Source organism: Carettochelys insculpta, chromosome 6 (genome assembly GCF_033958435.1).
Source record: "Carettochelys insculpta isolate YL-2023 chromosome 6, ASM3395843v1, whole genome shotgun sequence".
Taxonomy (NCBI): Eukaryota; Metazoa; Chordata; order Testudines; family Carettochelyidae; genus Carettochelys; species Carettochelys insculpta.
The window spans coordinates 2,111,828-2,126,376 of NC_134142.1; positions in this window are offsets into that span (position 1 = coordinate 2,111,828).

Consider the following 14,549-nt stretch of genomic DNA (forward strand, 5'->3'; position numbering starts at 1 on the left):
GCACTTCAAAGTACCGGCAGGTGAGCCGCAGCTAGACGCGAGCCGGTACTTCGAAGTTTAAAACTTTGAAGTTGCCGCGGGGGGGAGTTTCCTTAATGAAGGGCTGCCTATGCAGCGCAGCACTTCATTAGCAAACTCCCAACACCCCAATTACCATCCTTCCTTCGAAGGAGGGTGGTAGTGTAGACAAGCCCTCTGGGTGGGGTGATGTCCACCCTGGTAAGTAGAGCCGACAGGCTGTGTATGATTTAATTTCCATGGGCATCTTAGAGCAAGCATTTTGTAAGTTACAATAGAGGGTTATAGTAACAGATAGGTAGCTATGTTAGTTTGTGTTTTGACAAAACAAACCAGCAGTCATGTAGCACTTTAAAGACTAAGAAAATAATTTATTAAGTTATGAGCTTTTATGGGGCAGACCCACTTCTTCAAATCTGGAGATACAGTGCCTCTGTGGTTCCTTCTGACAGGAAGCTGCTCTTCATTCCACCCCAGAACATACTCTTTCACAAAGCAACCTGTTTCCCTTCAGCTCAGAAGAGCAGGACTGAAAGCATGCCTGCCTGTGTTTAGTAGGGCTAACACAGGGGATTAAATAGTAACAGAGAGGAAGCCATGCTAGTCTATACACTATCAAAACAAAAAGCAGTCAAGTAGCACTTTAAAGACTAACAAAATAGTTTATTAGGTGAGCTTTCCTGGGACAGACCCACTTCTGTTCTGGCTATGGGCTGAAGAAGTGGGTCTGTCCCACAAAAGCTCACCTAATAAACTATTTTGCTAGTGTTTAAAGTGCTACTTGACTGCTTTTTGTTTTGACAAGGGATTAAAGGTCTCCAGGCTCCAGCAGAAAGGTGCTAAGTGCGTTAGCTGATAATTTCTGCAGGGCTCTACTCCCTTCTCTTCAAACACAACCTACTTAGTTGTGCTGCTGGGCTGTACACTTCAGTAGCTCTCTGTTATCCTTGTTAGCTTTCTCAGCTCCACTTGTGTTTGTTCCCTCATTAGGGCTTTTAAAATATTCTCACTGACATTTCCCTGGGTGCTTTTAGAATTCTACTGAATGCCCTGCCTTGCAGTGTGAGAGGCTCCCAGGGTCATTACCTATCTTTGCTGTCTTCTTTTAAGTGTCCTTTTGCATGTCAACGATCAGTTTCCTGATCATTGGTAAATGTTACTGTTGTCACTCCAATGGCTGAAATCAAAACTAAAAACAATCATGTAGTACATTAAAGACTAACAAAATAATTTATTCGGTGATGTGCTTTCCTGGGACAGACCCACTTCTTCAGATCATAGCCTTACCAGAACAGACTCAATATATAAAGCACAGAGGTACAAAAATTGATATCAAGGTTGACAAATCAGAAAAATAGTTATTAAGGTTGGCAAATCAGAAGAGCAGAGGGATGGCCAGGGACTCGCAGGTGTGTGTGTGTGTGTGTGTGTGTGGTTAAGAGTTAGATAAAATATCACAATATGTAAAAGAGTCATTATAGTGGGTCGGGAATTGCTGTCCCTGTTCAAACCACGTGTTAATGTGTGGAATTTGAATGTGAATGTTAGTGCTGAGCATTCTCTCTGTAGACAGTTGTTAAAGTCCCTTTTCAGTAGAACACAAACTTTCAGATCTTTAACAGCATGGCCCACTCCATTAAAATGCTGGCTGACAGGTTTGTGTAAGGACATAGAAAAGACACCAAAAAACTCCAAATACATAAACCTGTCAGCTGGCACTTTAACGGATTGGACCATTCTGTTAAAGATCTGAAAGTTTGCATTCTACTGAAAAGGGAGTTTAACAACTGCCTACAGAGAGAATGCTCAGAACTAACATTCACATTCAAATTCCACACATTAACACGTGGTTTGAACAGGGACAGCAATTACCTGACCCATTATAAGGACTCTTTTACATATCCTGATGTTTTATCTAACTCTCAACTTCCCCACCCCACAGCTGCCTCCTTCTTCCCTCCCCACCCCTGCTGTCCCTCAGCTCTTCTGATTTGCCAACCTTAATACCAATTTATTGTTGGACCTCTGTGCTTTACAGATTGAGTCTGTTCTGGTATGGCTATGGTCTGAAGAAGAGTGTCTGTCCCACGAAAAGTCATCGCCTAATAGATTATTGTGTTTGTCTTTAAAGTGCTACTGGACTGCTGTTTTGTGTGCATAGAATACAGACTGACATGGCTATCTTTTTGTCACGATGGCTGAAATAAGTGCTGGAAATGTCTTGTACTGACTCACAGACTGCAGACAAACAAGCGAATGCTCGTGACCTGGTCTCTGTAGTGTCTGATACAGCCAGAAATGATATTTTGTTCTCTAGGGCAGGGGTGAGCAAACTTTATACATTGAGCCTCACTTTTCTTCCCTGCAATAAGCAGCCCCCGGTCCCCCCAGCCCATCTAATGTAATCCAAACCAACAGAAATTTTGATTATGTTCATATGAAAAAAGAAAGCCCACCTTTTTGGCACAGTAAGAAAATAAATGTGTAGGATCTAAACAATGTTATTAATTGGTGTATAAGTGTGAAATAAGAACAGTAACATAGTTCAACATTGTTAATGAACTGTATGAGCCTGAGAGCTACCAGCCGATGTGGTATGCTTCTCCTTGTGGAGTTTCATGCCCCCAAGAGGGTCCACACCCCTGCTGTAGGATATATATTCATCAGAAGCGTTTGGAGCAAACTCTGTAGTATTTCCAGATATCGCCTCAACTAATAGTCAGCTGCTGCCTTGATAAAGCTGAGCCTATATGACAAACATCTCATGACACAGTGTTAGCCAGTCACTGTGCTGCAAGAGGTGTGAAACAGCACATTTCACCTGCTCTGCATCACCAGAAACAAGCACATCAGGGAAGGTTTGACCATGAGACCTGGAGTCCAATCCGTGGGTCGAGCTCTGTGGGGAGACAGTGGAGGTAAGCGAGGTCCCCATTCTGCTAATGCAGAGCAGCCTAAGGGTCCATTTGAGTTACAACAGCTGGAGTGATCAGCTAGAATCCATTCTGCCAGCCAGATCACACTCTGACTCCACCCGCTCCTGCCTGAGACTCCTCAGAACTTGAGGGGCAATGGTGGCATAATAGATAATGGTCTGGTTTGCTGTACTTCCCTGATTGTACGTGTGGTCAGTAGTGGATTTGCATAGGTTTAATTATTTACCCAAACCTAAGGGAAATGACATCAAAGTGGGTAGAGCATTATTTTACTTGGAGACTGTGACTAGGGCACCTTGCTCACCCTGGAGATTATGACATATTCTATGTTCTTCTGGGCTGCTTCCCAGTCAGGGCCTGGTTTTGCTGAGGTGTGTGGAAAGCTAATGTCTCAAGCAAGGTTTTGAAAAAAATCAAAATGTGGCCCCACCCTTCCTGTTTCTTCCTGGGAAATCTGCCTCTTCCTGTGCATATTCACCATCTGTGTGCAGAAGAGGGCACCGAAGTCTTTTGTGAGCTGAAATGAACTTTTCAACAAGGATCTAAACTATAAGAAGCAAGATTCCAAACATGCATAACAAAGACAAACAGCCCTCTGCTTCCTCATGATAATCACCGCTGCCTGCTTTCACTTGGCTTTGACTTTTCAAAATTTAGTTTGCTTGTGATACAAGCTCCTGACCTGATAGCTTCCCTGGGTCACATTTTCCCTGAGAAAGATGCTTCCAGAAATGGGAGAGCTTTAGTGAGAGTAAAACAAAATCCCTCACCCTTAGCCTCCATCCTTTCAAATAAAATCTGGGGATCTTCGGAGCTGTCATTTAAAAATCTGTCTCCTTATGTTTTCCGCTCCAAGACGACAGCACTCTGCTCTTCAGGGAGCATTGTGGTAGGAGTGGATAGATTTTAAACTAGCAGGTGTAACTTCTAAAGCAAGACTTAGCATTTCCAACTGAGATCATTATGCTGAGGACTGGATGGATGGCTGGATAATAAGGAGTTCCTCAGCACATTTTCTCTCTGAGGACTGCTCTCAATTAAAATGGGGACCCTTCCTTATTCCAATGTGCTTTAAACTGTCAGTCTCAAAGAGACCTTTGAAAACATTTCCATTTGCAAACCAGTGTATTTTTATTCCACTAATTTTCCATATTTCTCATCTCTTCTTAAAGAAATAGCTCACCACACAATAAGTAGCTGTTGGGAAATTGGGAAGACGCTGCCATCTTAGAGTTTCAGAACTGTCGCAAAGCCATAGCGCTAACCACTAATTTCATGTATAGCACCTGGCTTCCTAGAGCTGTATCCTATTCAAAGGTTTTTTGATTTCCTGTCTCTGTCTCCACTTGCACTATTTATCCCTCACACGTGATTAGGCATTATAGGATATTGGGTGGCCCTATGAACAATTATAAGACACGCATCATTATATCATCAGAAAGGTGCTTATATTAGTCTATAGCTTCACAAAAACAGGCAGTCCTGTAGCACCTTAAAGAGTAATAATTTTACTTATTAGGTAATGAGCTTCCGTGGGTAGTACCCATCTTATCATTCAACTGCTCAATATAGCATGTCATGCATGCCAATTTCTATAAATAGATTTCTTTATATTTGATCATTTTATTCCTGGAGTGTGTATGCATGCACACAAAATGCCCTCTCTTCATAATAATTGGACTTTTCACCTTCCAAGTTAACGTTAAATTTAAAATGTTGGTGTTTGCACTTGAGAATACCATTAGCTGTGCAAAGTGGAAAAGGAGACAAAATCAGGGCTTATCATAGCCATTGCTTGTCTGTGTATTCCTCCACTATGGGCAATGTGAGTTGTGAGTAACATGTCTGTCATGGTTAGCGCCCCTGCAGTGAAGAGCAGGACACAGGCAATACAGGTCTGGATAGCGTCTGTTCACAGGTACTTCTAAAACCCTTTGCCAACTTCCTTCAAACTTTGCAGTTAAAACAAAAAACAAAAAACAAAACAAAAAAAGAAAGAAAGAAAGAAAGAAAGAAAACTTCCTCAGTGACTCTGCCAGTATAATGGACTCACAGTAAGTCACACATCTTCCCAACTTGGACTAAAACAGAACATGCAACAAAGACATATAGAAAAATTTGTACCTGATCCTGAGCTCCATGTGAAAGAACCCCTCTCTATGCATCAGTGCGCCACTGAAGGCAGAGAGTCTGCATTGGGTGTCTGGAGCTCACTGCATGATATCAATACCATTTATGACTGGTGTACCCAGGAAGCCACACTAAGGTTACCCAGTCAAGGCAAATTGTAAAGAACGTGGCAGAGAATCTCAAACACTGGTGGATGTTCCAATACTTAGATATACTAAAGCAGCATAAACCAGCTTCCACAATGTCTAATGGATTACCCAAAGCCAACAGCACAGTTCCCTTAAAGCCACCCAGCCCTAGGCCTTCACCCAGACATTTGAGTCAAAGATGACAAGATTTACTGAAAATGTTGTTCATTGGATAAGAAAGTTCCACAGATCTCATAAGATCCTTAAACCCTGCTAGTAAGCGACCAGGGAGCTTTGCGACCGGGTGCTGGCAAACAGGGTGTGTGCTAACAGGAGGGAGTTTGGAGAGGCTCTCCTGGAGGAGGAGAAGGAAGGAGCAAACTAAAGCACCTTGGGGTAAGTGGCTGCTTATATTTGGAGGTTTTGGGCTTGTGTGTTTGTTTGGAGTTTGGAGTTTGTTTGTTTGGAGTGCTGAGCTGAGTGTGTGTGTTTGTTTGTTTGAAAGGCCGTGTGCTCAGGCAGGCAGGCAGGCAGTTGGAAGCTGATTAGGTTTGAATTGAAACACCGTGTGCTGATTGGCTGAGCTGTAGGCAGAGGGAGGAGCTATCAGGGAGGCCGAGCACTTAAACCCTGCTAGTAAGCGACCAGGGAGCTTTGCGACCGGGTGCTGGCAAACAGGGTGTGTGCTAACAGGAGGGAGTTTGGAGAGGGGAGTTTAGAGGGGGAGCTTGGAGGGAGCCAGTGACTTCTGTTGCCCTTAAACTAAATCCTTTATAACAACCTCTATCTGAAACATTTAATTAACCCTCATATATAACTAGAGTAGGAAATGGAGGCAGAAGCCCAGCAGCAGAGTGGGGGCTATCCTGTTTATTGTGTCGAGTGCAGTATGTATGACTACCTACCCTGTGGGCGGGTGGCGTATGTGTGCGCTCGATGCAAGGAGCTCCTGGCCCTCAGAGACCGAGTGCGTGCTTTGGAGGCCAGGGTGGCTGAACTGGAGGAGCTAAGGAAGGCAGAGGTGTTTGTGGATGAGACTTTCCGGGACATAGTAGGGCTGTCCCACCTCCAATCTGACAGTCCTGAGGCTGTTACGGAGGATGAAAGGCTCAGGGAAGGAGAGCAGTCAAGGGGAGCAGAGGGAAACCATCCCGTAGTTGGGACCCTCCTTCCAGAGGGTGATGTTGTATCCTCTCGTGCCGAGGATACTTCTCCGGGGGAGGGAGCGCCAGCTGTTAGGAAGAAGCAGGTTTTAGTAGTGGGGGATTCGATCATTAGAAATATAGATAGTTGGGTTTGTGATGACCGGGAGAACCGTATGGTGACTTGCCTGCCTGGTGCGAAGGTTGCGGATCTCTCGAGGCATCTAGACAGACTTATGGGCAGTGCTGGGGAGGAGCCGGTCGTCGTGGTACATGTTGGTACCAATGACATAGGGAAGGGTAGAAGAGATGTTCTGGAGGCCAAATTTAGGTTACTAGGAAAGAGACTGAAATCCAGAACATCTTTGGTGGCATTCTCTGAAATGCTTCCAGTTCCACGCGCAGGGCCAGATAGACAGGCAGAACTTCAGAGTCTCAATGCGTGGATGAGACGATGGTGTAGGGAGGAGGGGTTTAGATTTATTAGGAACTGGGGACACTTTTGGGGTAGGGGGAGCCTATACAGGAAGGATGGGCTCCACCTAAATCAAGGTGGATCCAGACTGCTGGCATTAAACATTAAAAAGGACATAGAGCAGTTTTTAAACTAAGAGGTGGGGGAAAGCCGATTGGTGCGGGGGAGCACCTGGATCGGACGGAGACTTCTCTTACACGAGGCTCCATAGACAGGGATTCCCTAGAAGTTAGTCAGATAGGGAACGTGGGAAATAATATATGGGCAAGATCAGATGTAAAACAATCATGCATAAAAAAATCCACCGTGTCTGTGAAAGGCGGACATATAAATAGTGGTAGTTTTCTAACATGCTTTTACACTAATGCTAGGAGTCTGTCTAATAAGATGGGTGAACTGGAGTACCTCATATCAAAGGAGGAAGTTGACATAATAGGCATCTCAGAAACATGGTGGAATGAGGACAATCAGTGGGACACTATCATACCGGGATATAAATTATATCGGAAAGACAGAACAGGTCGTGCGGGTGGCGGAGTGGTACTATATGTGAAGGATAATATAGAATCAAATGAAGTAAAAATCCTAAAGGAATCAAAATGTTCCATAGAATCATTATGGATAACAATTCATTTCTCTAATATGAATATGGCATTAGGAATATATTACCGACCACCTAACCAGGACAGTGATAGTGATGCTGAAATGTTAAGGGAGATTAGAGAGGCTATCAAAATAAAAAACACAGTAATAATAGGAGATTTCAATTATCCCCATATTGATTGGGTGCATGTCACCTCAGGACGGGATTCAGAGATTAAATTTCTTGATGCCTTAAATGACTGCTTCTTGGAGCAGCTAGTACAGGAACCCACAAGGGGAGAGTCGGTTCTCGATTTAGTCTTAACTGGAACGCAGGATCTGGTCCAAGAGGTAACTGTTACTGGACCGCTTGGAAATAGTGACCACAATATAATAACTTTTAATATTCCTGTGTTGGGAAGAACACCGCAGCGGTCAAACACTCTGGCATTTAATTTCAAAAAGGGGAATTACACTAAAATGAGGAAGCTAGTTAAACAGAAACTAAAAGGTAGAGTAATTAAACTAAAATCCCTGGAAGCTGCATGGAAACTGTTTAAAGACACCATACTAGAGGCCCAACTTAAATGTATACCCCAAATAAAAAAACACAGTAAGAGACCTAACAAAGAACCACCATGGCTAAACAGCCATGTTAAAAAGGCAGTGAGAGAGAAAAGGGCAGCTTTTAAAAAGTGGAAGTCAAATCCTAGTGAGGAAAATAGAAAGGAACATAAACACTCCCAAATTAACTGTCATAATGTAGTAAGAAAAGCCAAAAAAGAGTTTGAGGAACAGCTAGCCAAAAATTCAAAAAACAATAGTAAAATGTTTTTTAAATACATTAGAAGCAGGAAGCCTGCTAAAAAAGCAGTGGGGCCCTTGGATGATAAAGATATAAAAGGAGCGATCAAGGAAGACAGTGCCATTGCGGAGCGATTAAATGATTTCTTTGCTTCAGTCTTCACGGCTGAAGATGTTACAGAGGTTCCTAAATCTGAGCCAGCCTTTTTAGGCGACAAATCTGAGGAACTCACTCAGATTGAAGTGACATTAGAGGAGGTTTTGGAATTAATTGATAAGCTGAATAGTAACAAGTCTCCAGGACCAGATGGCATTCACCCAAGGGTTCTGAAAGAACTCAAATGTGAAATTGCGGAGTTATTAACAGTGGTTTGTAACCTATCCTTTAAATCCACTTTGGTACCAAATGACTGGAAGACGGCCAATATAACACCAATATTTAAAAAAGGCTCTAGAGGAGATCCTGGCAATTATAGACCGATAAGTTTAACATCAGTACCAGGTAAATTAGTAGAAACACTAGTAAAGAGTAAAATTGCAAGGCACATAGAAGAGCACGAATTGTTGGGCAAAAGTCAGCATGGTTTCTGCAGAGGGAAGTCGTGTCTGTCTAATCTATTAGAATTCTTTGAAGGGGTTAATAAACATGCGGACAAGGGGCACCCAGTGGACATAATATACCTAGATTTCCAGAAAGCCTTTGACACGGTCCCACACCAAAGGCTTTTATGTAAATTAGGTGGTCATGGGATAGGAGGAAAGGTCCTTTCATGGATCGGAAATTGGTTAAAAGACAGAAAACAAAGGGTTGGAATAAATGGTAAATTTTCACAATGGAGGGGGGTAACTAGTGGTGTTCCCCAGGGCTCAGTCCTGGGACCGATCCTGTTCAACTTGTTCATCAATGATCTAGAAAATGAGGTAAGCAGTGAGGTGGCAAAGTTTGCAGATGACACCAAGTTGTTCAGGACAGTCAAAAGCAAAAGGGATTGTGAAGAACTACAAGGAGATCTCAGCAAACTGAGTGATTGGGCAGCAAAATGGCAAATGAAATTTAATGTGGGTAAGTGTAAGGTAATGCATGTTGGAAAAAATAACCCAAATTACACGTACTACATGATGGGGTCAAATTTAGCTACGACAGATCAGGAAAGGGATCTTGGAGTTATAGTGGATAGTTCTCTGAAGACATCCACGCAGTGTGCAGCGGCAGTTAGTAAGGCAAATAGGATGTTAGGAATTATTAAAAAAGGGATCGATAATAAGACAAAAGATATCATACTTCCCCTATATAAAACTATGGTACGCCCACATCTCGAGTACTGCGTGCAGATGTGGTCTCCTCACCTCAAAAAAGATATATTGGCATTAGAAAAGGTTCAGAAAAGGGCGACTAAGATGATTAGGGGCTTGGAAAGGGTCCCATATGGGGAGAGGCTAGAGAGACTGGGACTTTTCAGTTTGGAAAAGAGGCGATTGAGGGGCGATATGATAGAGGTATATAAAATCATGAATGGTGTGGAGAAAGTGAATATAGAAAAATTATTTACCTTTTCCCATAATACAAGAACTAGGGGACACCAAATGAAATTGATGGGTAGTAGGTTCAAAACTAATAAAAGGAAATTTTTCTTCACACAGCGCACAGTCAACCTGTGGAACTCCTTGCCCGAGGAGGCTGTGAAGGCCAGGACTCTATTAGGGTTTAAAAAAGAGCTTGATAAATTTTTGCAGGTCAGGTCCATAAATGGCTATTAGCCAGGGATAAAGTATGGTGCCCTAGCCTTCATAACAAGGGCAGGAGATGGATGGCAGGAGATAAATCACTTGTCTTCTGTTCTCCTTCTCTGGGGCACCTGGCATTGGCCACCGTCGGCAGATGGGATGCTGGGCTTGATGGACCTTTGGTCTGACCCAGTATGGCCATTCTTATGTTCTTATGTTCTTATGTTCTTATGTTCTTAAGATCAGACACATTACTTCTCAGATCAATGAACACTTCAGCTCTTACCCAAATACACACTTGTAGACAACTCTTATTAACTAAAAGAAAATAGAGTATTGGTTAAAACAGGAGTGTATGTACAGGCAAGTTCTGAGATCGGATTCATAGTCGAGATGGTGAGCTTTGTAGCTGGAAAGAGTTATTTCAGAAATAGTCCATAGATCAGTGGTTTTCCCCCTTTTCACTAGTGTGGACCCTAATACCCTTCCCAACTGCTTATGGACCCCCAATCATCCCCTCAAACCATTCATGGATGTCCGTCAAAGCCAATTCTAGCCACTATGTGCATCTCATTAAATGAAAAATGAAACCACTACCTAGATTTTCATACAACCATTAATAACATTGTTGGAATATATTTAATTTTAAAATAACTATTGATTGTAATGTTGAAAATTATTTAAACTTATTTTCTAATACCATTTTCATTTGTTGGTTTGTTTTTTTTATGGATCCCCTGCAATGCCCTCGTTGACCCCCCCCTGTATCTGCAGAGGCTAGGTTGGGAATCACTCATAAATTATAGTCCAGTCTCCATGTGCAGAGTGATCCTGGTGGACTGCAGGTCTTTGTCTTGTGATTTAATGTCCCCCAAAAGGAGATCTGAGATTAAAAGGATCACCACTCAAGGCAGCTTTACCCAGTTTGAAGTCCTGAGATGCACATTGGGCAGTCATGGAGACCCTGAAGTAGACCTAATTTGGAAGCCTCACTGGTAATTAGTTGCATGGCTTAACAAAGGACAATTGCCTTTTTTCTACCATTCACAGGTGATTTGCTATACATTTCAAAGAGCTGTGAAATCAGTGACCTCACTATGTTTACAGGTCATTTAGATATTAGGATTGCCTTTTCATCTCTGAAGTAGTAGAACACAGCATAGACAGAGACTGCTTGGACACTCTGTTATCCTCTAGCAATATACATGAAAACACATAAAAACTCAAACATTACCTAATATGTCCCCAGAGGTGGAATCTGGGTCTTTTAGCCTGCGATGCATTTAGTCCTTTCTGGCCACCTGTCACACCATCCTTCTCTCTTGCTGCCTCAGTCTTCTAGCTCAGCGTCTTACCTTGCCAATGAGTATTTGTTTTTGCTAACTGATTTATTTTTGAGTGGTGTCCCTTGATCTTAAAAGCAATGCACACATCTCAGTATCTCAGCAAATACAAGAAGCAAATAGTTGAGTTGAGAAGGATGAAATCTCACTTCCAGTTTGCATGTGGCATCCTTCTGCCGACCAGAATGGGCTTTGACAAAACTGGGCATAGAAAAATTAATAAATTGGACAATTCTAGATGTTTTCTATTTCCTTTTTGCATTCTGCAGAAATTTTATCTTGCCAAGAGCGACCAGGTTCAAAATTTCCATGTGGCAGATAACAATTTTAATCAGTTTATTCTTACCCCACTTTTTGAACACTACCAAAATCAACTGCACGGTGTGTACATAAAAAGCAGATAAGATATTTATCTACCCTAATGTTCAGGTTTTCATTCTAGACTTTTAAATAAGAAAGTTAGAAACACTGGAGAGAAAATAAGGTACATTAAAAAGAAGCATTTGTGTTTGGCTGCCCAGCATGTGAAGTAAGTGTAGCCCAGAGAAAGGGCACACTGCTTCCAAGCTCCTTGAGACAAGCAAGGATTCTCTGGTACTGAAGGCACTGTCTGGACTGCAGGAGAACTGGGCTCTGCTCCTCGCTCTGATGTCAGATCCTGGCAGCACCATGATCCAGCCAGTTAACATATCTATATCTCAGCAGCTCAGCTGTCAGAGTGGGAGACAGAGACTTCCTTGGTTTGTCTTGAATCTCTCTCATAGTGAGCACGGTCCACCTCCCATTAAAGGAGTCCCATTGACAGTCCCACTGACTACAGCTACACTTGGCTCAGGCCCTGTGTGTTTGCACAGCACTGAGCACAATCATGCCCTGACCTTGGCTAGGCTTTCCTGGCACTAGTGTGACATGGATAATGAAGAAGAAGGTGAGGATGGACAGGCCAAGAATTAAAAACAGGCCCTCAGAGCTGCCATCTCACCATGTGATACCTGATCCTGCAGCAACCAAGATTCCTAAATAGCCTTTCAGGTGGTAGGTGGGAGTGATCAAGAGACCTGTGTAGCAGTTATGCAGTTCCTGGAACACTGCAGTACCTGCACATGGATGGACTGTGCTGTGGCACTCACTCCTGGTCAGCTGGGCTCTGCAGCTTGTCTGCCTGGGACATCCAGCAGGTACATTCACTGCTCTGTCTCTGAGGGCTGGGCAGCCTGCTCCTCTTTCACTGCACAAAGGGAGGGAGCTGGCAATGAGCTGCCCTGGCTCTTCCAGGGAGAATCCAGGGTCCAGCATCACTGTGTGAGCCACAATAGTAGAGGCAGATCTTGAGTTTGCTAAAGAGAGAGACCAGTGTGTTCTTGGCCTGGCGGACTCAGAGCAGAATTTCCCTGCACAGTCATAGAAATCTCTCTCTTTGCTTTTGTCTGACACGTAAGAACATACAAACATAAGAACGGCCATTACTGAGACAGATCAAAGGTCCATCTAGCCCAGCATCCTGTCTGCCGACAGTGGCAATATCAGGTGCCCCAGAGTGGGTGGACTGAAGACAATGATCAAGTTACTTGTCTCCTGCCATCCATCTCCAGCCTCTGACAAACAGAGGCCAGGGACACCATTTCTACTCCCTGGCTAATAGCCTTTTTTGGACCTAACCTCCTTGAATTTATCTAGCTCTTCTTTGAACTATCTTATAGTCGTAGCCTTCACAGCCTCCTCTGGCAAGGAGTTCCACAGATTAACTATGCGCTGAGTGAAGAAGTGCTTTCTTTTATTTGTTTTAAACCTGTTAATTTCTCAGTTCTCTGTTTTATTTTCTATCTCTTTTTTTTAATAATCCCTAACATCCTATTTGCTTTTTTGACTGCTACTGAACACTGTGTGGACGTTTTCAGGGAACTATCCATGATAACCACAAGATCTTGTTCCTGATGAGTTGTAGCTAAATTAGCCCACATCATATTGTATGTATACTTGGGCTTATTTTTGCCAATGTGCATTACTTTACACTCATCCACATTAAATTTCATTTGCTGTTTTGTTGCCCAGTCACTCAGTTTGGTGAGATCTTGTTGAAGTTCTTCAGAGTCTGCTTTTTTCTTGACTATTTTGAACAGTTTAGTATCATCCGCAAATTTTACCACCTCACTGCTTATCCCTTTCTCTAGATCATTTATGAATAAGTTGAATAGGATTGGTCCTAGGACTGTCCCTAACATCACACTCACTTAAAATCTAAACAGGTTTGCTGGGTTTAAAAGATTTTACACCAGGCAAACCTTTTTATATTTTACATGGAACCTCCTGGGTTACCTGTTTTTATTTTTATCACACTCACTTGTTCAGTTCAGCTGGAAATGAGGAGAAAGAAGAACCTGGAAGGTAGCAGTCAAGAAGGGACAAGGAATCATTCCCGCTAATTGTCCCTGGCTTTGCATTGACTCATCCGCAGCAGGTCTCTGAAACTTGGTTCTGCAGGATGGAGATGCACAGTGGTGGGGACTCAGGCTCTGCTTTGTAAGCCACAATGCTACCCATGAATTCTGCTGCCTTGTCTGCTAACAGCCACGTCACAGCACAGCCTGGTCACCTGCTCAGCTCCTTCCCACCCAATGCAGCTGATATCCAAGGAACAATATGCAGACACCAACAGACTGTTGTCTTGCTCCTACCCTGCAGGTACTGCTGGAACCAGTGTGGAGATAGCATGGGGGAAAAAACAGGAAGGGAATATCCCTCACCCTCAGACCCTGAGGCATGGCAGTCACAGGGAGAACAGAAGCCTGCTTAGCTGCAGAAGCTGTTCCACATGGCCAGGAGAGCCATGCTTCATGCCTCCCCTCATGGCCCTTGCACATGACTGAAGAGAAGCAGTGAGGAACTGGAGGCTGGTGGCTGACTGGGGGACATCCAGTGCATATTGTACTTCTTACCATGGCATCTGGCTCTGCCTGGCCCTCTTTCCCCTCAGTTTCCTGTTCTTATGCTGGGTCACCTCTCATTTCCTGTCCTTACCCTCCTGCCACACGCTTCCCCACTGCACTGACTCCCAAGTGTTCCCCTTGCCTGGCCATGGCCACCTCCTGTTCTTGCTCCAGATGTTTTTGCTGTCCTTTACTATCACTCATGCCCTGCAGCATCTCTGAGTTCTCTGCTCCCAGCACTCAGTGCTACCCCTCTCCCCATTTTCTGTGATGCCATTTGCCTCTGAATTCAATGAGAGTCCCTTCTCTGTCCTTGACTGGCTAATTCCCTCTCTCACT